General features: G+C 53.6%; 1 long non-coding RNA gene across 14 annotated transcripts in view; it reads left to right on the top strand.

The window, feature by feature from the left end:
* LOC115299877 overlaps positions 1 to 24909 on the top strand; it is a 25533-nt gene extending 624 nt beyond the window's left edge. Inside the window, exons 1-9 of one of the 14 annotated variants that reach the window (XR_003912382.1) lie at positions 879 to 1388; positions 2293 to 2493; positions 3024 to 3129; positions 11242 to 11456; positions 18285 to 18340; positions 20167 to 20248; positions 23969 to 24286; positions 24401 to 24520; positions 24674 to 24909. This is a non-coding gene — a long non-coding RNA (uncharacterized LOC115299877). The other 13 variants (XR_003912383.1, XR_003912385.1, XR_003912386.1 and 10 more) reach the window with 13 other exon arrangements.

Raw genomic sequence — 24909 nt, 5'->3', positions numbered from 1 at the left:
TCCCCGGGGAGGCTGGGACCACGGGCTCTAGTGAGCTGGAAGCTGCTGGAGGCTTGTCAGCGGTAATGAGCGGACTGGAGTTTGAGGGGGCTTTTGCATGGGGGGGACGTCTGGGGGTCAGGGTGGGACGGGGAGCTAGGTGGGGCTAGTGCAGGAATCCGGGAGCGACAGGGAGGGCCCAGACCACCAAGTGGCCGCAGAGCTGGACAGCGGTGTGGGGAGGTGGTCCTGGGTGTATCTGGAAGGCCGGACTCGGGGCTTGCTGAGGGGCTGGGTGTGGGGGTTAGAGGAAGAGCGGGGTCAAGGCCAGCTGCGGGGCCCAAGAGCCTCTGGGTGAGGGGCAGGTGGCCTCCTAGAAACGGCACAGGCTCCTTCTGAAGCCGCCGCGCGGGGTGCACCTGGGTAAGGGCTGTGAGGAAGGAGCCTTGTGGCTCCGAAGTGAGATCGGCCTGGGTTCCAGCCTCAGCTTGCCCACTAGGAGCCGTGCTTAATGACGCCCCAAATGGTGTTGGGGGTTAAATCCTCCACACACAGTAACTGAGAAGAAATAAGTGCCGCGTGTACCGTTAGACCCTCAGAGACAGCCAGGAGCAAGCCCCCCCCCCCCCGTGGGCCTCACAGTCGTGGGGACACAGACTCATTTCTGACACAAGAGAAAATAAAACGGGGGTGGGGGCAGGGGGGGAGGACAGTACTCCACAGACAGGGTGACTGTCCCTCTCCATCTCGGGCTCTGGTGCACTGTGCTTCAAATCCCATGTCCTCCATCCGGGTGGCTTCCTGTGACCACCTTGGACCTCTCTGAGCCTCAGCTCCCAGCCGGAGACGGAGGAGAGGTGGTGATAGCATCCCTGGAGGGGTGCTTTGACAGGGAACACCCAGGCCAGGGTCTGCCCCTGGGTTCACTGTGCCAGCGCTGCCCCCACCTTCTACTTGAGACAGTGTAGGTATTTGCATGAAAAAAAAATACAGGCATACACAAGTATACGTGCGTATGGACCCGAAGGCTTCTGCATGTGTACATAAGCACGTGCGTGTGCAGATACATTCACAGTGCCTCTGTTTATACACGGACACCTAAGAACTTGCGTATGAGCACACACAGGAATGTGTCCCCGTAGACGGATACATATATAGGTATATCCACGTGAAGACATACAGAAGTATATGTAAATGTGCACACACTCTGGCTCTCAGCATCACCCCTGGGGCTCCCATTTTCCCCCAGGTTCTCCCTGCTTGGCTCTCTTATCCCAGAGACTCCCCTGTTGACCCTCTGATGGACATGTGTTCTCTTTGCGGGAGGCCCCATTTTTCGGCCCCGTCTGGCCCAGGACTCGTGGTTGTTCACACTGGGAGTGGCCCCTGGGTGCTCCCAGGGTGGCAAGGTGAGTGCTCTGCTGAGAGACAGAGCCCGGCGCGGCCGGGCTGCAAGGGACTCCCGGGCCCAGTGCCAGGCTGTGGGATGACCAGAGACCAAGGACATGGGGCCCCTAGCTCGATGCACTGTCTTGTTTAATCTCGTTCCACACTCAGCCTGCCCCGAAGCCTGGCTCCTGGCTGCCAGGCAGTGCTCCTCCCAGGGGGTGTGAGAGGTGTTCGTGGGGGCCAGAGGTGGTGGGTGCCTCTCAGGTGCACTTGGCACTTGAGTGGGTGGTGTCCAGGACTGGATCTGAGTCCCTGATGGCAGGACCTTGGACTTCCTACCTTCTGCAGCCAGCTTAGCTGTGGCCCGGAGGGGTGATCTGTCTGGGGAGAAAGGTAATTCTTTCTTTGAGTTGGATTTTCCCCCAGCTGTTAAAAAGAAAGAAGGAAAGAAAGAAAGAAAGAAAGAAAGAAAGAAAGAAAGAAAGAAAGAAAGAAAGAAAGAAAGAAGGAAAGAGAGAGAGAGAGAAAGAGAGAAAGAGAGAGAGAAAGAAAAAGACGAAAGAGAGAAAGGAGAGAAAAGAAAGGAAGGAAGGGAAGGAAGGGAGAAGAAGAAGAAAGACACTATAGGGGCGCCTGAGTGATTCAGTTGGTTAAGCATCTGACTTTTGATTTTGGCTCAGGCCATGATCTCAGGGTTGTGAGATCAAGCCCTGTGTCGGGCTCCGTGCTGAGTGGGAAGCCTGCTTGGGACTCTCTCTCTCCTTCTCTCTCTTGCCCTCCCCCTGCCCTCTCTCGCTCTAAAAGAAAGAAAAAAGAGGATCTTCCTGATAAGCCTCCAAACCTGTTCACCCCCCCCATTCGGTCTCCGCGGCGGTCCAGAATCTCGCACTGGTCATTGAATCCGACGCACGCCTTTATCCTTAGGAGTGCGCGGGGACGTAACCCTAGGCCAGCGTGGAATTGTTTTGAATGCCCTTAATCGTGATGTAAATGGCGTTATGTGTGCTTTCCCAACTTATGTTCACCATCGTGTGAGAGGCATCTGTGCAGGAGCGCAGCTCGGGTTCGTTTCCAGAGCTGGAGGGGATCCTACTGATGAATGTCATAATTCATCCGTTCTAAGTGGTGAGCACCTAGGTTACTACCCCTTTTTCCCTTGGAAAGCGTGTGCCTTTAAACGGCTCTGTCACGTGACGTTTGCTCTTTGAATTTCTGAGAACTCTCCTCCCACAGACTGCAAAAGCTTCAGCTCATTTTCATTGCGCATAATGAATGGAGCAGAACTTTCTCCTCAACGGTTGGGCCTCATCTTCTAACTGAATGTTCTCTGAGCTTCAGCTGAGGGATGGGGTACCTGTATCCTGCATTGTTGGGTCATAAAACATGACCCTTCAGAATGCTCAGCTTTAGCTGACGATGAGGTCACAGAGCTGCTCCCCTGGGGGAGAGGGGGAGGGGTTGGGGGCAGCGGGAAACAGGGGGAGGCTGGGGTGGCTGAACTTGGGTGACCCTGGACTCCTCACCCAGCTCCCGTTAGCTGGGCAAGACCTCGTCTTGGGCTCTTCACTGTGGGCTCAGCGGGCGAAGGAGGGATTGGGGAGGGAGGCCGGGGGAGACACTGCCCCAGGATGAGGAGGGGCATGAATATTCCCTAGATCCAGTATGAGAACCGAACAGCAGAGTCACTGAGCGCTGAGTATCTGATGCCAGAGGCCTGAGTTCGAATCTTCAAAACGCTGCTCATCAGCTGTGTGATCCTGGGTGAGTTACCTAACCTTTCTGTCTCAGTTTGGGTTTCCTTAAGAGCAGCCTTAAGGCATGGACTTGGATCCCATAATTCATTTGGGGGGTGGCCCCAAGAAGCCCCGCGAAGAGATGGGCCGCAAGACAGGGAAGGAAGGGACGCCAGTAAAGGGGGCGTTCCAGAGAGTGTGCGAGAGGCTGGGTGGGCCACATCTCAGGGGCTTGGAGGCTTCACCACTGGCTCCCCGAGCAGGGCCCCGCGGGGCCCAAGGAGCCCCGAGGCAGAGGAGGACAGAGGGAAGAGGAGGACAGACACATGCTTCACTCAGTACCGTCCACACCGAGGCTGAGCCCCGAGGCCGACAGGACTCGGATGGGGCCCTCAGTGGAGTCCAGACTTGCCGTGTCTGCAGGGTGATTGTCCCTCAGGTCGTAGGGAGGACTCAGTGAGGCCCATAAGCACCCAGTAAGCACTAGGTATCCGGAGCCTGCCCTGTCCCCGCCCCCCCCCTGCCCCAAGGTTGTGGTAAGACCCGCCTGGAGGGACGGAAGCTGTGAGAGACGAGGAACGCCGAGTCTCACACTCTGGGGGCTCAGGCTGTGGGGCCGTCCACCTTGTCGACAAGTTCTTACTGGGGTGTGGATCTTGGGAGACTCCCAGAGGGACGCCTGTGCCCTGCCAGGCCAGGGGGAAGGGGGGTCCCCAGAGGGAGGTCTGTGCCCAGCCAGGCCAGGGGGAAGGGAGGTCCCTTCTGGCCAGTAGAGGCCACTGAGCACAGAAGGCGCAGGGCGGTAACCCTCTGTGGGAATGGTGGTCTCCAGCTCAGGGCATTCCTGGGACAGGATGCCTCCCATTTGAACACTGGCAGTCCCGAGCCACCTGGGGTGATCGGCCACCCTGAACCCGGGCTGAAGTCCTGCGTGGCCCAAATGGCCCCTGAGAACCCACGTCTTCGGTCAGGCCTGCAGTTTTGTGAAGAGGTTTCTCCCAGGACATGCTTAGGCACACACAGTTGAGCTTGAGAGCCATCTGGTGAGACCCAGGGTCGTGGGCAGGGCCTTCTCAGGTGCCCTGACTGCCATGCCAGGCCCTAAACTACCAGCAAGTCCTTGCTCTGGGCAGGGAGGAGGCTCTGGGGTGCTGCCTTGTTGGGTTATCCAAGCCTCCTCAGGCCAGTCTTCTCTCTGAGAAAGGGGGCCGGTAAATGCCAGCGCCTGGCATCCTGGAGGTCAGGGAGCCAGTGTTTTGGTCCGGCTCTTGGCCCATGATGTTTTGCCAAACCCGTAAACGTGAAGCATCTTGGGGTGCCCGGGTGGCTCAGTCGGTGAAGCTCCTGACTTCGGCTCAGGTCATGATCTCCTGGCTTGTGAGTTCGAGCCCCGCGTCGGGCTCTGTGCTGCCCTGGAGGCTGGAACCTGCTTCGGATTCTGTGTCTCCCTCTCTGCCCTTCCCCCCTCTCATGCTCTGTCTTTGTCTCTCAAAAATAAACAAACATAAAAAAAAAAAAGCATCTAGAGCTGTGGCCAACGCTTGGAAAGTTCCCTAGGGTTTAATTAATCTTATCCTGCGCTGATATAAAACCTCTATCATCAACATAAGGTAAGCGAGGCTCGCTCATTTCGGGGGTGGATTAAATGAGAGGGTGAGTCCTAAAGCCAGAAGGAGGCTCAATTGGGGGAGGGGGTTGGTGGGATTTTGGTGCTGGGTGGGGAGCCTGGGGAGAGATAGTGCTTATGAAGTCCCCTGCACAGACGAGGAAACTGAGTCTCGGGGAGCAGAAGGAGATCCCCAAAGGCCGCCATGCCTGGGCCACAGCAGAGCCAGGTCTTCTGGCTCCCGGTCCAGCCTGCTCTGGGGGCACCTGAGTGTTATGGGTTTGGAAATAGGGACCCAGGGAAAGCCGTGCCTGAGCCATGACCCACGTAGGGGGCGGAGGTTGTGGGAGAGGCCACTTGTGTCACAGAAGAGCCAGCATGGACAGGGTGTGGGAGCTGCGTGCTCAGGGACAGAGGGAGTGCAGCTTGGCAGAGCGGGACTAGGGGGGCACGGCAGGCTGGTCGTGTGATCCTACGTTCCTCAGTTTCCTTTTTTGTAAAAGGAGGCCATGCTATCAACTGCCTCCTTCCCTGGGCTTTTGGGGAGGCGGGGAGCCCCCCGGAAGCTCCTGGTGGAGAAAACTTTGCCGGAGTACTTCACCATCACCCAGTCTGCAGGTGGGGCTCTGGCTGCCTGCCCTGTGGCTCCTGGCCCTTCTCAACTGACCCTACCCGGGCCACTCATCGACAGAGCATCCCAGCAAGGGCTTCATGGGCCCCGAGTTAGCGCCACCAGGGCCGTCCTTGGCCAGAGGCCACCCCTGAAGGGCCAGCTTCCTTTTCATCAAATTAGTCCTCCACGTTCACAGAGTGGAGGCATTACTGGCAGAAAATGAGGATATAAAACCCCCACTAGAGCCAAGCACCTTTTAGGGGCAGCGAGTGCTGAAGTGCTTGGACACATTCCAGCACACTGACTCATTTTTAACGGTCCGGGACTACAGTTCATCTGTTTAATTCAAACGAGGTGACATAATATCTTTCATTTGGACTTATTACCGGCACGGTGGTGATTCGGCTCCCAGCATTCTCCAGGCAGGGTATTCTGTCATTATTGCACATTTTCTTTTTTCGGGCCAAATTGAAAGTCCGCGGGAAGGGCTGCAGCCTTGGAAAGGAGAGATCAACCGAGAATAGGTCACATCGGGTATTAAGGAATGAAAATGAATTCATTCTTTCCTCCGTTGAATAAGCAGCTGTACTTGCGTCTCTGTGATCCATGAAATAGGCTGTCAGGAAAATTGGAAATGGGCTGCGTTTGAACTTCACCCGCCGATTCTGCCCCGTCACCTTGGAGATGGCCAGGGCAGGGGTGGGGGTGGGAGGGGGTGCTCACTTTTATGGGGCACCCACTGTATGCGGGACGCCTGGCTTCAGCGGTCCTGGGTGAGGCCCCCCTAAGTATCCCCATTTCGTAGATGAGGACAACAAGGGTCAGCAAGATCCAGGGACCTGCTCAAGGTCCCTTAGGCACAGAAGGAGCACAGACCCTGCTTCTGTTTGAGGTGCCCAACATGATGGACTTGAACTTGGCCCGGAGAGCCTCCAAGCCTTGTCTTCCCCCAGGCAGGCTGCTCAATGTCAGGTGTCAGCTTCCCACACGATGGAAATGTGTGCAGCGAGGGTTACGCGAGGGAATGAACACGAACGTGGCATCGGGCTCCCTGCGGACCGATTGCTCCCAGATGTCTTTGTTATTACGGGCTTTTGCCTTTACAGCCTCAGATGATGCAGCACCAAGAAGGAAGCCTGGAAAGCCGGCGACTTAGCCTGAGACCCAGAGCGGGTGGGTCACGGGGCTGCCGGCTGGCCTTGGAGTGACCCAGCCCTCTCTGTTCCTTCTGCTATGCTGGGTAGTGTAAAGTCTGGGTGGGGAGGGGGTTTTGAGATGTTTATCACGGAAATACCCCCTTGTCTGCTCTCCCTCCGTAAGACCGTCCCCGGCCCCGTGGGCTTGACTCAGTTATCGTGTTCCTTGTTTGTCCCACACTTGTTCTGGCATTTATGTGGGGGGGGGGTATGATCAGCTCACTGTGGTGCCCCTGGTGCCTAGAACCTGGGGCTGGGGGTGGTTGGGGGGGGCAGGTCCTCCAAGCACAGGCTTAGAGTCCTCTATGTGATTAAAATTTTGGTATTTTGTTCATCGTAGAAACTTTTTATTTTTTATTTATTAAAAAATATTTAATGTTTTATTTATTTTTGAGAGAGAGAGAGTTGGTATGAGCTGGGGAGGGGCAGAGAGAGAGGGAGACACAGAATCTGAAGCAGGCTCCAGGCTCTGAGCTGTCAGCACAGAGCCTGACGTGGGGCTCGAACCCATAAACTGTGAGATCATGACCTGAGTCAAAGCCGGACGCTTAACTGACTGAGCCACCCAGGCGCCCCTCATTTTATTTTTAATAGGATTGCCTAAAAATGGTTATCTTGATTGCTGACTTTTTTTTTTTTTTTTGGTCACTCTCCTAAGTTTAACCCCTGAGTTGAGTTCCCCACTTGCCTCAGCCTAGTCCCAGCTCTGCCTGGAATGGGGGTCTGTCATCTCCTTATGTTCAGTAAGGATTTGTAGAATGAATGATGCCCTCTTAACCTATCCAGACATTTCCGGGGTCCCCAGAGAAGGCTTCCAGGGGGTATTTCAGGCTCCTTGTATCTGAAGGAAGTGAAAGCCCCCAAAACGGAGGTTTTACTTGACTTTTGCATGGGCACAGCTGAGGTTTTCTGCTGCTGGTGAACTGCAGAACAAGGGCATGCCTCTTGCCACTGACTCCGGAACCAAGGGGAGCCCAGACCTCTACAGAGGCCCAACAGGAGAACGACTGCGAGGAGTCCACAGGGATCTGCAAAGTGACGCAGAATTCCATGCCATCATTAGAGACCACCGCACCTTTCCCTCTCCTGGGTGTTCCTTGCAATTAGAAGCCACATCGAGTCGCCCGGACGCTCATTAGTGCACTAAGCTCTGGCCCTGCAGTGCCGCTAACCTGCTCCTCCCACGTCGGGCCCCCGTGGGCTGAGCCAGCGCACGGTCTCCTGGGGTACCTGACGCCCCATTTCAGTGAAATATCAGATCTTGCTTCCACCTTTGGCTTTATTTCCCACCAAAGTTGAGGTTCTGTCGAGATGCATTTTTCTAATTATGGCAGGAGTAAGGGATAACCTCCTATATAATTTAAAATGGTAAAATCATCGATACCTTTTCCAGCCTCCACTTTAAATCTTCGCCACCAACGACTCCCCTATTAATGGGCCTAATTAAATCCATTTTTCAGGACGTCTTTGGCAAATTCCATTTTAGCAAAACTGCAGGAAGTTCAGTTTGATTTGTCTCTGCTCCCCTGCAAAAATGAGGGTGGGGTGGATGTCTGTCTCTTGTGTCTTCTCTTCATTGATTCACTTGGCAAATATTTATCTAGTACCTACTGTGTGCATTGGCATTGAACTAGAAGAGGAGGAGAGGGGGTGTAAAGACAGTAAGTTTCCTATTCCCATGGCCAGAAGGGAATGGAGATCATTCATTCATTCAACAAACATGCATTGAGTCTGCTAACAGGGGAGTCTGTGGTAAGCCTTGGTAGCATGGTGACCGAACTGCTATAGACAGTTTGTAACTGCACTGATAGGCTTCAGCAGAGGGGATTGTGGGAGCTCGGACTGGGAAGCTGGGGGTCCGGGATATGTAGGTGTCAGCCAGGTGAAGCCAAGAGAGGAGGAGGTGTTACCGGAACAAGGAGGATGGGCACCTGGCATGGGAGACCACGGGAGAACTTCAGGTCATTCATGTGGTTAGGGCAGTGCCTCTCAGCTCTGGCCGCGGGTTAGGATCACGTGGGGGCTTTGAAAAACACCAGTGCCTCCACCTCATCCCTGAGCGTGTAATTCATAGTTCTGGGGGTGCAGTCAAGGCTTTGGGATTTATATAAAGCTCTCCAGGCGATGCTACTGCTGAGCCAGGGGTGACAGTGACTAGGCTAAAGCTTGCAGAATAGTGGAGGTGAGGCTGGAGAGGTAGGCAGGGGTGTATCGTGGAGGGACCAGGAAATCTGCACAGGGGTCTGAACCTCATCTGAGCGAAGTGGCATCACAGGAGGGTTGAAGGAATTTGTGCTCCAGGAGGAATTACTCTGGCAGCAGTGTAGATATGGGTGAGGTTGGAGTCACTGGAGCCAGAGAATGTGGTATAAAGAGTTTATTGCAGCAAACTGAACAACAGAGGATGTGGCCTGGGCCTCGGGGTCATGACCACAAGGATGGGGAAGGAGATATCCAGGCAGGGTTGACAGGATCGGGTGGTGAGGTGTGCGTCCTGGGTGAAGTAGAGGAAGCAATTTAGGTCCAGAGTGGAGAAGCTGGGGAACCACACAATCCCCGGGTCATAAAAGCCAAGGGGAGGAAAAGTCTCAGGAGCCACACTGCTGAATATTCCCGAAACATCAGGCAAGGGAAGGAGTAAGGTTTTCACGATTCTCTCATTTTCATGATGAAGGCTTCAGAGAACCAGACAGAGTTAAGGGCTTGTGTGATTCACACAGCAAGTTGGGGGTGCAGCCTCCTGTGACAGTTAGGTATGGCTGCGTAAGAAAGAACTCTGACACGAAGATGCGACTGAAGGCTGTGGAGACTTATTCGTTCTTAAGTCTGCAGCTTAATTGTGGTGTTCTGCTGATCTGGACCAGGCTCGGCTGATCTTGAACTGACTCACTTGTGGTCCTCTGGAAGACTGGCCTGGAACTGGCAGGTCGAGGACGGCCTGGGCTGGAACAACTTGGCGGCATTCCCTGCGGTCTAATCCTCCAGTAGGCTAGCCCCGTGGTTATGGTCCAGCAGAGGGAACAGCATGTGCAAAGGCCCTGAGGTGGGAGCAAGCTCGGCCGTTTGAGGGAGAGCAAGGGGGCCGGTGTGGCTGACTGCAGCATGTACGGGGAGGGGCTGTAGGAGATGAGATCAGAGAGCAAGTCCAAGAAAAGGGTATCGCCTTGTAGACCACTGTAAGGGCCTTGGGTTTCTACTCTTACTATTATGATGAATCTTGTTTTCAGCCGCGTTCTCTGGCTTGCTCCACTTTGGCTTCTGCTGTATGCAAGAGGTTTTGCATTTCATCTGGCCATGTCGACATAGGCTTTTGCTCCTCCCCTCCCCTCCCCTCCCCTCCCTGGGCTGACATTTCCTACCTTTCAGCCCCACAGGTCCAGAAATCAACAAACTCTTGCTCCTAAAACACCCCCGTCCTCCAGGACAGGAGGTCGTGGCCTGCAGGCTAAATCTGGTCAGTTGCCTGTTTTTGTAAATAAAACTTTATTGGAAGGCACCGTGCTCGTTTGTCCACCTGTTGTCTGCGGCCACTCCTGTGGCACAATGGGTGCTGAGCAGTTGTGAAAGAGCTGTATGGCCCACGAAGTCTAGAATATTTATGTCAGCTCCTTTAGAGATAAAGTTACACCTTCTGGAACTTAAGAGGGAGTGTGCTCTATTCTCCCCTGCTGTGAAGGGGGAGTTCCAGTCTGCGGAACTGCCTGAGGGCAGCAGGAGGTGTCAGTGTAGGGAGACAGACCCTGTGCTCTGGTTTCCAGCGTCTTGTCCCTGTCCTCCCTGCCTCCCTGGGCCGACAGAGTGATGCTTCTGGGGTCTTCGTCTGCGCAGGCTGCCATGACGAAATACCAGACCACGTGGCTTCCACGACAGATACTTGCTTCTCACGGTTTTGGCAGCTGGGAGGCCCAAGCTCACGGTGGCAGCACTGTCACGTTCCCAGGGAGGCTCTCTTCTTGGCTTGTGGTATCCGCACATGGTGAAGAGAGCGAGTGAGAGAGCGAGAGAGAGGGAGAGCATACACTCTGCAGGTTCTTATAAAGACACTGATCTCATTACGGGGTCCCCATCTTCATGACCTCATCTATCATCTAGCCTAATGACCCCCCCAAAGGCCCTTCTTTCCAATACCATCATTTTAGGGCTTCAACACATGCATGAGTGGTGGTGGCGGGAACTACCATTCCATCCATCACACTGAACATCTTTTCTCTTTCTACCTGAGCCCTGCCTTGGAGCTAATGGAGGGCAGCGGGGCGAGGGTGGGCGCTGGTCAGGAGCATAGTCTCCGGAGCTATGCACACCCGAGTTCCAGTCTGCTGCAATCTGTGGGAAGCCCCAAACCTCAATTTCCTTAGCGAGAGAGCTAATGGTAATTCACGTCTCTCTGGGGTGCTGGGAGGCCTCTGTGAGCGTTGCGTGGACAAGGCCTAGCAGTGGTTGGCAAAAACTTGCTCCACTTTAAGTTTGTTTATTTTCAGAGAGAGAGAGAGAGATAGCTAGTGGGGAAGGAAGAGAGAGAGGGAGACAGAATCCTAAGCAGACTCCGCACTGTCAGTGCAGAGCCCGATGTGGGGCTCGAACTCACAAACTGTGAGATCATGACCTGTGCTGAAATCAAGAGTCGGATGCTTACCCGATGGAGCCACCCAGGCACCCGAGTGCTCTGTTGTTTTTAAACTGTACAAACAGAATGAATGTGAGTCTCCACCTTTCTTCCCTTTGTAGGGAAACAAGAAAAATCAGCAGGGGGCATCAGCAAGTCCAAGTTCATCCTCCATCTCAATAATTTCGGCAACTCTGGGCCGGATACCCGATTTCAGAAAAGCAAGGGGAGAAATCAATTTCTCTAAGCTTGCAGCCAATAAAATCTCAGGAGTGGCAATTTCATCTTTACCGTGGCCGCCCGTCTCACTAGCAGCGCACTCAACACGAGGGCGGTGGTGAGTCTGGGGCAAGGGAGGCTCGTAAACATGACCAATGCGGGTGTTCATGATGTAATCTGCGAACGAGGCGTGGCTGCCTCCAAGAATCCCATCCGTCAGCATCCAGGACCCCATCGGGAGGAGGCTGGGCGAACAGCGCCGGGGACAGTGCGGGGATGTGGTATGAATGAAGATGAATCACGGAGTGCAGTATTGATTAGCCTTGCCCGGAATGGCCGCTTTCTGTTTGGAAATATGGAGAGGAAGTTAATGAATAAATGAGCTGGAGCCGTGAACGGCGCCCCGCTGGGAGCCCTGGTCTTTACGCCACATACGCTGACAGGCTCTGAGCAGAGAGACGGGGAGAGGCAGGGTTTGCTGAGAGGGCCATCGGTGGCTTGGTGTGGTCTGAGAACCCGCAACCGCAAAGGCTTTGGAAAGCTGCAGGCTTTGGAAATCCTGGGGTCAGGCAGATTCTTAATTGATTTTTATGCAAGTCCTCTGACCTCTCTGAGCTTCAGATGTCCCTTCTATCATATGGAGATAACACCCATCCCTGGGAAACGGTGTTGAGACAATGGTAGCTTTTATGACTACTCATCTTTTGACAAATATTAAGCACTTCCTGTGTACCAATTGCTGTTCTAGGTGTCTGATATAGAGCTGTGTACAAAAACTGTGATGTCCCTTCTCCCATTATATGTATTATTTATAAATGTAGCCCGTGGCCATCCGAATGCTCTAGTGCCATTTATTGAGAAAACTATCTTTCCGCAATTGAAGGGCCTTTGCACTTTCTCAAAAATCAGTTGACTGTACTTGTGTGTGGCTATTTCTGGGTTTTCTATTTCTTTCCACTTTTCTTTTTAAAAAATTTTCTAATGTTTATTTTTGAGAGAGAGAGAGAGGAGGGAAGGGTAGAGAGAGACACACAGAATACAAAGCAGGCTCCAGGCTCTGAGCTGAGCCCAACGAGGGGCTCGAACTCGCAAACTGCAAGATCATGACCTGAGCTGAAGTTGGATGCTTAACTAACTGAGCCACCCAGGAGCCCCTCCTTTCCATTTTCTATGTGTTTGTCCCTCGAGCAGTAACACACTATCTTGATTTTTGCACAGTAAGTCTTTTTTTAAAATTTATTTTGAGAGAGTGCATGTGCCCATTAGTGAGCTGGTGAGGGGCAGAGAGAAGGAGAGAGAGAGAGACAGAGAAGCACAAGCAGGCTCCATACCAGCAGTGCTGAGCCTGACATGTGGCTCAAACAAACGGTGAGATCATGACCTGAGCCTAAACCAAGAGTTGGATGCCTAACCAGCTGAGCCACCCAGGTGCCCTGCATAGTAAGTCTTAAAAGTGGGTAATATGGCTCTTCCCACTTTGTTCTTTTTCAAAATGTTCAAATTCTAGTTTACTGCCTTTCCAAATATGTTTTAGAATCAGCCTGCCTATATTTACCAAAAAAATCTTGCTAGGATTTTGATAGGAATCATGCTAAACTTGTATATCAATTTGGGGAGAATGGACATCTTTACTAGGCTGAGTCTTCCAATCCATGAACACGGTATATCTCTCCATTTACTTAGATCTCCTTCAATTTCTTTCATCAGCATTTTGTGGTTTGCAGCATAGAATCCTTGTAATATTTTGCTAGATTTATGTCTCAGCATTTCATTTTTCTGAGCAATTGTAAATGGTATTTAATTTTCATTTCTACTTGTTCAGGGCCAGTGTATAGAGATGCAATTGATTGTTGTGTGTTACTCTTGTAACCTGTGACTTTGCTGAACTTACTTATTAGTTCTGGGAGTGTGAGTGAGTGAGTGTGTGTGTGTGAGCGTGCGTGCAGACTCCCTGGAAGTTTCCACATAGATAATCATGTCATCTGGAAACAGGGAGAGTTTCATTTCTTCCTTTCTAATCTGTATGCTGGAATTGACTATTATTACATCATAAGTCCCACACCCAGTTGTCCGGAGGGGCCGGGGTGGTTGGACTATGGTAAATGGGGGTCCATGCCAGTCAACAGGGGCCGCTACTACCCAGCTATGTGGGTCCAGATCTCTAGACTGTTGAGATTTTCAATGTTAGATTTTCTGATATTTAAATGTTGGGAAGTTATTCAAATATTTAAACAGCTGTCAGGCCAAACAAAACACATCTGTGGACTGGAGTGAGTCTACACCAGTTTGCAACCTGGCACAAAGTAGGTGCTCCGTAAACAGAAGCACCTGTCTCTGCTCCCTTCGGTCTCAGGTAGGCGGGGCCTCAGGGTCCTGTCAGGCTGTCCACTCTGTGGATCTGCCCCGGATTTCCAGGACGGACGAGGCGGCCTAAGAAACGCTGTGTCTGAAGGTCATCTCTGGGATTCTTGTCACTTGGAACCACCAGGATGCTGCTTCCCTGTCTCTCCGGCAGCCATCTGGCTGTGCTTCAGGTTGGGGAGCGGATGTGTGTGTGGTGACAAGGGCTGATGGGAAGGGGGGGTGGAGTCAGGACGGGACAAGATGAAACTTGGGAAAACCACAGAAAGTGGCTGGGTTGTCAGCGTACAAAATGGGAGACGTGGTAGAGGTAATGAATCAGCACTGAGCATTGGTAACACGTTGAATGTAATGCTAGGTTGGTCCCTCTCTCCGTCCTTCCCTCCCTCCCTCCTTTGGTCCATCCTTCCTTGCTTCCATGCAACATGTATTCACGCGAGGCCCCAGAGGGGAGAAGTTTCAGAGTGTAGGGGACTTTCCTGGGATCCCAGATCTGGCATCAAAGCCTGTGCTCTTTGCACCACGTTCACCTTGCTGTCTCACGAGGGGCACAGTGGACACCTCTGGTGTGTTGACAGTCTGGTTCCCAGAGCTCTGGCTGGGGGTGGGATGAGGTTGGGGGGAATGCAGCAGGAGCGGAGTTCAGGTGGCTGCCGGGTCCATAAGTCAGACTGGCCACGAGCCTGGCTGTCTATAACGTGGCCTGTGGCACCCGCAGGAGGAGAGCCCTGGACCACATCCCTTCTGTAATTTCCCTACAAAGGGACACGGAGGGATCAGGCAGTGCCCTAGGGTCTTAACCACATTCTCACTCCTGGAGGGACTTGTGGCAAAGGAGGCTAGGGGACGCTTTGTACCAGGATGTGGATGGGAGATGTAACTTGGAAACCCACCGGATGGGCTGTGTGGAGCTGTAGGGCCACACTGCACCTTGGGCTGAATTTGTCTCTGATGGGGAAGGCTGGAGAGATAGCTGGTGGCACTTGGGACCTGCCACGGAGACTCTCTGGGGACAGACACCCTGCTTAGGCCCCTGCTATGCTTTCTGATTTCAACCTGCTTCCTCATGGGTAACTAAGCAAACAGTAAGAACCTAAGGGAGGAGCATCGCTCCTTGAGGGAGAGCCTCTTAATTAGGACTTTCTGGATTACAAGTGACAGAAACTCCAATTTTAACTTATTAAGGGGGAAAAAAAGGTATTCATTGCTTTGCATCGTCCAAAGCTCCAGGGCGTTAGGTCTGTCTATAGGCACAGCTGACTCGACTTACACTTGGATGACTCAGTAGGTTGAGCGTTGACTTCCACTCAGGTCTGGGGGTTCTAGCCCTGCATCTGGCTCAGCGCCTGTTTCGGATTCAGAATGTGTGTATGTGTGTGTGTGTGTGTGTGTGTCTATGCTCCTCCCTGCTTGCATTCTCTCTCTCAAAAATAAATAAAAACATTAAAAAAGTTAAAGAAGCTGGAACAGTGTCCTGAGAATGTTTCCACCTGTCACGTGCACTTCCTTCCCAGCGGGCTTCCTCAGGCTCTGTTATGGCTTCAGGATGACACTGGCCCTCATTCTCCAAGTCCTAAGAAGCCATCTTCCGCCCAGAGGGTCCAACAAACAAAGGCCCTGGAAGTCGAGTCCTATTGGCCTGGCTTTGTTCATGTGCCTGCCCCTGAACCAATCACTGGCCAGAAGAGGCATTGGCGTGAGATGATTGGCTAGGCAGGGTCACATGCTCCCGTTGGGTTTTGTGGGAGGGATGGAGGCAGCCGCCGTTGGACCAGGTGAAGTGAGAGGAGCTGGGGTGGTTCGGCAAAGGGAAATGGGATTGATGCTCCTTGAAGAAAACACAGGCTAGACAGAGTCTCTTCCCCCCTGGACTTAATGGGAAAGTCATCAGTCTGGCCTCACAAGGGACTGAGAAGTTAAAAATGTTCTCAGTGATCTAGGTCTCTGCTCCCTACGTCCTGTTTTGTTTTTCATGCTCTTTGCAGACAGGCTTTCTCTGCCTCTCTGCTCACATCACTGCCTTGCAGATTCTTGGCTCATATCTCCATCAACGGGACGAGCCCCCAGTAACAGGTGTGGAGTCCCGATCCCAGAGAAACTAGCAGAATGTCTGCTGGGGGCCTTCCAGCATCTTATGGTAGCCGCTCCTCGATTTTCTGTTGGGGAATGCCTCCCTGCCCTCCCCTCCCGTGCCCCACCTCCCTGAATGAACCTGTGACCCAAGCAGGGTCAACCACCACCTCCTGGGCCCTGGTCACTGTGATTTTGTTTGCCAGATGGTCACATGAGTTCGGTAAGGTCCTCACCTTGGAGCTTTTGCTAGGACTTTTGGGAGCGAGACATTGTCTTTGCGCTCAGTTGCAAAGGTGGTAGGATAGCCTAGTGCTGCTAGAGGTCACCCATGACCCTGAAGAATAGAGCCAACCTAGGGGCAAACAGAGTCAAGACAGAGTCTCAGTAAATTTTTGTTTTGGGGCTGCGGATCCAGCTAAATCTCAGTCTCTCCTCGCCTAGGATTTTTGTTCCCATGAGCCCATACATTCCCGTTTTGTCTAAGCCGGTTTGAGTAGGTCTGTCTTTTGCAGCCCGGCCTCGGTATGAGTGCACAGAGAGGGTCAGAGTGACCCGTTCTCTTGGCTTGCGGGTGTGCCCATCAGGGTCATGTGGTACAATGTGGCTATGGGCGGAGGGACAGTTTTCAGGGAAGAGGTTTGTCGGCCGGCCCAGGCTTGCTGGCTTTGGGGATCACGAGTGACTCAGGGCAGAGCATGTTGAGAAAGTCAGAGAATGGCCAAGGAGGTGCCGGAAAGAAGCCTAGGGGCTCCTCACAAAGAACCCCTCCTGCTGGGTGGATCAGGCCAGGGTTGGGAGAGGCAGAGGCCCTGGGTGCAAGCCGTCAAGGCCCCCTCCAGGCACGTTTGGTACTCACCCCAGGGCGGCCAGGCTCATTCTAGCCCTGTCCACTGTGAGATGGCCTTCCAGCGAGGTCAAGCCTGGCTCAGGGCCTCAATCAAAGATGTGGCTGCAGCCTGATGGCCTGAGGCAGGGACGGTTGTCACACCCTGCCGGTGCACCCAGGAGCTCAGGGGACACAGCTCATCCCCTCGGGCACACCAGGCACGTGAGAGCCCCAGAATTTTCTCTGCCCAAGTGCCATGTCGGTGGACCCCAGCCTGTTTGCCGGTGCAGTGACAGGACAGGGTGGAGATCACCCTCAGAGCACCCCTCACCGGCACAGGAGTGCCATTAACAGCTCCTTTGTTCTGTCCCCTTTTCCTTCTGTCTGGGTGTCTGTATGGACACTCAGGAAAGACAATTTCATGCAGGCAAAATTAATCGCATTTGCCAAATGGGCTTGAAACGCTCCGCAGGCTGTTTCTCTGTCAGCACAAGAGACAAGATTCTTGGAAGATGAATGCCGTCGCCTGGTCGCATGGTCCTCTCTAGCTGTGGGCCAACTGTGATTTTTCTGGAGAGGTTGGGGGGGGTGGAGAGCAGGGTGTGGGGTGGCAAACATGGCTGTCCCGGAAGAGACCTCTCCCCTCGGTGCATACTGCCTGGGGGTCACTGCCTCCCATCTGTCGAGAGCGTAGTGTGTGGCGTCCCTTACCTTGAATCTTCACATCTGCCTAAGGAAAGTGTTAGCAGCTCCATTTCACAGATGGGGAGACAGGTGCACGGACAGGAAGTGATTTGCCTAAACTCACCCAGTTGAAAGCCAAGTTCCTCTCTCCGGGTGTGTGGACCCTGGGTCCCCAGAGGTGACTCCTCTGGCCCTGGACTGTGCCTTAGTTTTGGGGAGGCAAAAGAGTGTGGTTAGTTAGGTTAGTTAAGGTGCTTTTTGGGTTCCACCCGACTCTGATAGTTCCTGGATTCCCTCAGATAAACTACATCACCACTCTGACCCTCAGTTTCCTCATCTGTAAAATGGAGAAAATCCAATGTCTTTTCCTCTTAGAATTGTTGTGAGGCTTAAGGCAGATAATGTATGGAAAGCACATGTCACAGAACCACTTAGCTTTTCGGGAAAATATGTGCATCTTGCAGGTCACTGGAATTTTATATATAACTTAGAGGGTCGCATGTAACTAAGGAGGGGTCGTATATAACTTAGGAGAGAGTTTTTTTTGTGGACTGTGGCTTAAGAACTTCTGGACTTCATGAGGCCAGCATTGTGACTCTAAGCAAGGTATCTGAAGCCGGTCTGCCTGGGATTGACTCTCTCTCCAGCACTTGCTAGCTGGGTGACTTTGGCCAAGTTACTTAACATCTCTGTGCCTCTGTTTCCTCATCTGTAAAAGGGCGATAATAAGAATACTTCCCAGTCCACAGGGTTGGTGACAGGTTTTATATATGTGGCACGTAGTACAATGCCTAGTACCTAGAGAGTGCTCACAAATCACCAAGATGGGGCAGTCTAGCGCCCAGAAACTTCTCTGTCTTTACCTCTGGCTGACACCCTTTCAGATTCTCTCTCGGTAGCCAGCTCCGTAGATCAGTTGGTCTCCACCTTCCCTGCTTCTAGGATGCAGTCTTACAGTCTTACATGAGCAAATAATTAATGACTTGTTGATGCTGCCTCCAGGCAGGCGCCCCTGCTGCTCTGGCAAATGGTGGTGCTGAGCTGACGTGAGAGACAAGGTGAGTGGGTCCCCTGCCTCCTTCCCTCACCTTCTCTTCCTGTTTCCGCCCTTCTTGCTCCTGCCCAGCTGCCGAGGTCTGTCTCTGTATGTGTCCCTCCCTCTGTGTCTCCCCACCCCCAGCTAATAACGATCCTGGCTGACAGGTGGGGCCCCCCTGCCTTGCCCGACCCGTGCTGTGCCCTCCATATCATTTATTTGTCAAAGTTTACTTATTTATTTAGGGAGAGAGCGGGGGAGGGGCAGAGAGAGAGGGAGACAGAGAGAATCCCAAACAGGCTCCCAGCTATCAGCCCAGAGCCCAGTGCAGGGCTCAAACTCACAAACCGTGAGATCATGACCTGAGCCGAAATCTAGACTCATACGCTTCATGGACAGAGTTGCCCAGGCGCTTCTCACTTATTCTTTAAATCCGTGCAACAGCCTTATGAAGTACATACTGCCTTTTATTCATTCAGTGAATCTGTATTAGGCCTCGGGCGTGACTCCAGACTCTAGAAGGCACTGGTGGCCCAGCAGCGAGCGTAACCAGCAAAATGCAGAGCCTTTAGGAGCTGGTGTTCCGGCTCGAAGATGAGGAAACTGAGGCTCAGAGAAGTTAAGCAGTGTGTCAGTAAGAAGCCGTGTCAGGCCATGGGTGCACATGTCTCTAAAACCTGACTCTGGCCACCACGTCAGATGGCCTCTCACGGAGCTCACAGCCTGGCTGGGGATGGAGATAGTCAAAGACGCCAAGTACAGAAGGGTAGATGCCAGAAGACAGGGGTGCTGGACGGAGTAACAGCCCTCGGCCAGGACATCCATATTCTGATCTGTGGGACCTATGAACGTGGCACCTTACGTGGTAATGAAGCTGGGGGCCTCAAGAGATTGTCCTGAGCGTCCGGATGGGCCCAGTGCAATCATGGAGTCCTTACTGGGAGAGGCAGAGTGAGGAACGACATGGTGACAGAACCAGGAGTTCCAGAGAGAGGTACCAGAAGCCGCTGCACCGTCAGGAGCCGGTGAGAGCAGGCTCTAGAAACTACAAAGGGAGGACTTGGAGGGGGCACACTCTCTGCTCGGAGCCGTCATGCTGTGGCACTAGCCGGGTGAGACCCGTGTGAGCTCTGACTCCCAGAACTGAAGGTGATCAGCGTGCACTGTTTAAGCTGCCAGGCTTGTGGTGAATCGTTACAGCGGCCATCGGACACTGTGTCCCTGGCTCGTCCGGTGTGCCAGCACCGCGGCAACGGGCATGGTGGCATTTCAGCAGAAGCAGCAGGAGGAAGCCAAGGGACACCTCCTAACACTTGGCTTGGCACCAAGTTCACGGGCACGTTCCCCAAGGCTGCTGCCCAGCGTTCCGTCAGGAGGGAACGGGAACCCCCCTTCCAATCTCACGCTGGTCTCTGAGACCGTCCAGGCCTCTTTCTCCAACACCCCCCAAACGCCTGCTTAGCACCCACCTTCTGTCTTCTCCCAAAGCCCACCCCCTGTTTCCACATAGCAGTTGCCATGTCCCCAAGTCTGTGACCGGTATTAACGGCTGCATAACAAATTCCCTCCAAGACTGGGGCTTAACACAACACACGTTGTCTCGTTTGTGGGCGGAGCCAGGTCCTGGGGCTGACAGGGCCTCCTGAGACTGGACCCCAGGGATCCCTGTCTGAGGTCACTCTGGCTGGTGGCCAGAGGGCTCAGTGCCTCGCCACTCGGGTCTCTGCTAGGACAGCACGGGGCTGTTCTCTTTGCTGGAGCCAGAGCTCCAGGCATGGGGACCGTCCGGGCCTTGGTAACTGAATCTCGGAAGTGACATCCTGACACTTGTGCCGTATCGTTTGGCAGACGGTGTACCCAAGCCCGGCCCGCACTCGTTGCCACTGCTGGAAGCCACTTCACGAGCTTCTGTCACCACAGGCTTGTCAAGGTGCTGGGGGACCCCGGACGGGGGGCTGAGTGCTGTGTCTGTCTGCCCCATGTTACAGATGGGAAAACTGAGGCACAGAAAGGCTAAGAAACATGCCCAAGGGCGCTCAGCTCCTAAGAAGTGGCGGGACCAGGCTGGGGGCCAGGGTGTCTGGCTCCTGAGCCCCGCTCTTAACCCTGAGCCTCTCCCCACCCTGCCCAGTCAGGGGGCTCCCCCGTGGCCAACCTGGTTTGCTTTCAATCTGTTTCCTCCCTTCCTCCTCTTCCTCTACCTCCTCATCTTTTTTTTTTTTAAGTTTATTTATTTTGAGAGAGATAGAAAGGAGAGCGAGCCCATGCACAAGTGGGGCAGGGGCGGAGAGAGAGGGTAAGAGAGAGAAAATCTACAGCCCGCTGCTCCACACCACCAGCACAGAGCCCAACATGGGGCTGGAACTCACCAGCTGCGAGATCGGGACCTGAGCTGAGTGGGATGCTGAACCGACTGAGCCGTCCAGGCGCCCCTCCCCCTCCGCCTCCGCCTCCTGAATGTTCTGCCACTTCCGCCTTTCGTCTTCCCCACTCTGCCCCGTCCCCCTGGCCTCCGTGGGTCTCCTGGTCACCATTCTCGGCCTCACCCTCCCTCCATCTCCGTCTGTCTTGACCTTGCTTGTCTTTCTTGACCTCTCATCCGCTCCTTGTCTCCATGTCCGCCTATGTCTCTGTGTCTGTCTGTGTATCGGTGGGTCTCTCTCTCTCCCTGCATCAGCCTTGGGCTTTGTCTGTGGCTCTGTCTCCTTGTTCTTACTACTGTCTGTCTGTCTGTTATGTGTCCCTGTCTCCCTGTCTCTTTTTGAACCTATTGCTTCCTTTCCCCCCTTTGCCCCCACCCCTCTCTGTCCGTCCCTCTCTGTCCGTATTCATCTGGATCCTGTCCACCTCCCTCCTCAGGTCACAACAAGCCGCTTCTGGGTGTATCCGGCTCGGGAGGCAGCTTTGATTATTTACGATGCTATCACTTATTAATCATTCTGTTTATAAAACGTAAGAACAACGGGCTCTGAGCCCCTACCCAGCGGCGGACAGAGGCCTCTCCCCCTACCCCCATGCTGTGCAGACAGATGGAAACTCCCTACTTCTATTCATCAGGCATCGATACGCATCTCCTTTGGAGACTGTCGGCTCCAATGTTACAATCACAGCAATATTAGAATAACAACTTAAAACCAATCATTTTTATGGGGACACACACAGTATAAAAAGACCTGCCTATCTGAGGACACATATAACATCGGGGCTACTGCCCCATAAAGCTGTCAGTTAGAGAAACGTCTCCGGGAGTCCTTGTACACCATCACCCAAGTTTAACGAGAGAGAGAGAGAGAGAGAGAGAGAGAGAGAGAGGGGGAGAGGGAGAGAATGAGGGAGAGAGAGAGGGAGGAAGAGAGAGGCAAAGGAGAGACAGAGCTTTGCAAATCATTTTTCATGGAGGTCTGGGGAAAAATTGTGAGCGATTGAGTCCATGGGGAGCCAGCGGATTTAGTTAAATGGCTGAGGCCTGGCCCCGACTGGCACTTGACATATGTCTCCTGGAATTATGGGGCAGAGGCTTAGAAAGGGGCAGCTGGCCAAGGTCTAGGTTCAGTTTCCCCGAAACGGAAGTTCTGAGGAGGAGGCGTCCCAGGAAATGTCAGTGGGGGAGAGAAGGGGCCAAAAGGGAAGGGGGCCCCGGGCAGACGTGGGACCCGCAAGGCCGACCTTGGGCGGGGTGACACGTAGGTGACCCCACCTGACTGAGCAGGCCCGGGGAGGGCAGTATTTCACCCCCTCGCAGCCGCTTGTCGGTCAAGGGCTCCCAGGGACCACTTCCGGCTTCCGCTCACAGGCTCAGTGGATCAGCAGCGGGAGGCGTGCTCCGGGGAGCACACCCGGGCCTGGCCGCCGTGCGTGGAGGTGGTGAAGGCAGCCGAGAGGTCCCCGGGGAGGGCTGACAGCCCCGGACACAGGTCCCTGGGCAATGCTTGTCTCCAAGGTGACAATGGGGCTCTGCCGCATCACCTGCGCTTGGGGTCCGGGCAAGGTGGGCGAGGCTGGGGGTCCCGGGAGGCTGGACCTTCGACTGCGGCACAGGGGGGAGTTCCTTACCTCCAAAGAGCCGGCTGTGCGGGGCTCCGCCCGGGACTCCTGGGTGGGTAGCGGGACAGGTGCAGAGGCAAACCGTCCGGAGAGGAGCTCGCCACCCAGCCCTTGGCGGGAGGACGAGCTCTTTGCACCTGAAATGTAGCAGGTGCGTCCTGGGCTCCCGTCCAACACGCTCCATCAGTGTGGGACCGAAGGCGTATTTCGGCAGCAGCTCTTCTGGAAACCAAGCGACCAACTCAGTCCAACCCTGACTTGCAAGACGGAGGGTGGGAATGGGAACAGGCTCTCTGGGGTCCCGTTATTCTACCCAGGGCCTTGGTGGAAATTAGAGCGGGCGCCCCCTGCTGGGGTGATGCGGCATTTGCTAGCATGTGATTGACCTGTTGTCAAAGGCAACTTTTCTGAACAGAAAAGATGTCTTTTGGGGACGAATTCAGCTAGTGCCCGTGCAGAGGAGAGGTGGCTTTCGGCTGTCATTCACCCCATGTGTTGGGTGCCACTGCGCAGCATGCACACTGGACAACTGTATGTGACAGCCTCGAGCCTTTCACTGACTGTGTGCTCAGCGCTACCGGCAAGAAAATGCAGATTGTGCATTTCATGAAGGCGAGGGCTAGGTCAGGACTATTTACCACTGTGCCTCTTCGTGCTAAATACAGTGTTCTTGGAAGCCTGGCTGGTTCAGTCGTTTAAGCCTCCGACTTTGGCTCAGGTCATGATCTCACGTTCGTGGGTTTGAGCCCCGCATCAGGTTCTGTGCTGACAGCTCAGAGCCTGGAGCCTGCTTCGGATTCAGTGTCTCCCTCTCTCTCCGCTCCTCCCCCACTCATGCTTTGTCTCTCTGTATCAAAAATAAATAAAACATAAAAAAATTAAAGAAGACAGTGTTTTGTAGGCATCCAAAAGTACTTGTTGAAGACACGGATGAGTGAATTTTAAATATCTCATAGATTGTCTGGCATAGCACCGTCAATTAGTGTTTGCCAAGTGAATGAATGACTCTTGCCAAGAGTGCTCTGTGAACTTCTTGGTGCCATGGAAGGCAAGGCAGTAGAGCAGATAAGCTTGAACAGACCTACTCGGACACAAATCCCAGTCTTGTGCTGATTGGCTGTGAGATCTTGGGCAAGTTACTTCTACCCTTTGTGCCTCTGTTTTGTCTTCTGTAAAACGGGGGTAATTAACAGGACTTACTTTATGAGGGCTCTTACATGGATCAAACAAGTTAATACATGAAGGAGTTGGCAGCCAGTAACACCTTGATAAATGTTACCTACTTATTGTTATCATCATCAGAGATGACAGGTCCCCGGTGCTCTGTGCTGGCCAGACCTCAGGAGAGCCGTGTTGCCTTCTGGATGTCACATTCTAAAAGACAATGACAACTGCCTTGACCGTGAGAGCCTCACAGGAACATCCCCGTAAATAATTGTTGAACAAACAAAATGTACCCCACAAAAAATTGTTCAGAGTAGGGGTGATTTAATATGGGTCGTATGATTTTTAGTAAGCTCTTCATCTGTTTTCTTTCTAGTCCTTGCACTGGGCCATATACATTTTGCCTTGAATGCTTCACTAAGAAGCTCCACTTTACCCCCAGGGGCCCCTCCGTGATTGGACGGGAGAGACCCACAGCCCCAGGGATGAACTCTGATTGGATGGACCCAATCTGCATGAGCCATTCCTCCAGGGATTGGTACCGAGGTGGACGGGCGGCCCATTTTGGACCAATGAGATGAGAGAAGACATCGGCTGGAGGGTTCTGAGAGGCCCCCTTTGTGAGAGAGAGGCCCTGGAAGCCTCCGGCACCACCTTGTCTCCACGGAAGGCTCCAACCCCGTTGAAGGCAGGGGGGACCATCCAGGTGACGATGTTGAGCCCCGTCTGGAGCAGCTCTCCCTCCAGCTGTGGCCACCACGTGAGCCGGCGAAATCCTGCTGAGGTTTTGGCTAGCTCGAGTTGGGTGTTCCGGTAACCTGCCTGAGCACAGTTCCTCGCTAACACCCCGTCCTTTCATTTATTCTTTTTCCAGTCCGCTCCCTCTGGTGCGAACCTTGTACCTTGAATTCAGCAGAGCTCCGTGTTTTGCAACTTTAAAGCCTCACTGTTTCTTGCATCTCATTTCTTCCTCGGAGCACCCTGTCCCGAGTCAGTAAGTGTGTGACTAAGTAGTGGGCAGAGGAATGCAGAGGGGAGGCAAAGGTGGGGGGGGGGAACATGGGTTAAGATCTTAGAATAGTGTCTGCCACACTGTGCGGGGCACAGTTGTAAGAGTTTTACCTGCACTGCTCCGTCCCCTTTGCAGACGAGGGAGCTGCGACCCCTGATGCTTTCTCACCCGCTGGATGTCACCTATCTAGCAAGTGGCCTCATTTTGCATTGGACCCACAGGGCTGCTGGCCCCTGGAGTGGCTGCTCCCCAGCCTGGGAGAGAGAGGGCACCTGGTCTGAAGCAGACAAGGCGCGGAAGATCCATATGGGAATTGCGCAAGGAGTAATTTTATAGACAATTAAATCTGTAAAGATTGGCCAATATGTGTA

The sequence above is a fragment of the Suricata suricatta genome, chromosome 8 (assembly GCF_006229205.1).
Source record: "Suricata suricatta isolate VVHF042 chromosome 8, meerkat_22Aug2017_6uvM2_HiC, whole genome shotgun sequence".
Classification (NCBI taxonomy): domain Eukaryota; kingdom Metazoa; phylum Chordata; class Mammalia; order Carnivora; family Herpestidae; genus Suricata; species Suricata suricatta.
The sequence above is the reverse complement of the archived record's forward strand: the minus strand, read 5'-3'. Positions and strand labels throughout refer to the sequence as shown.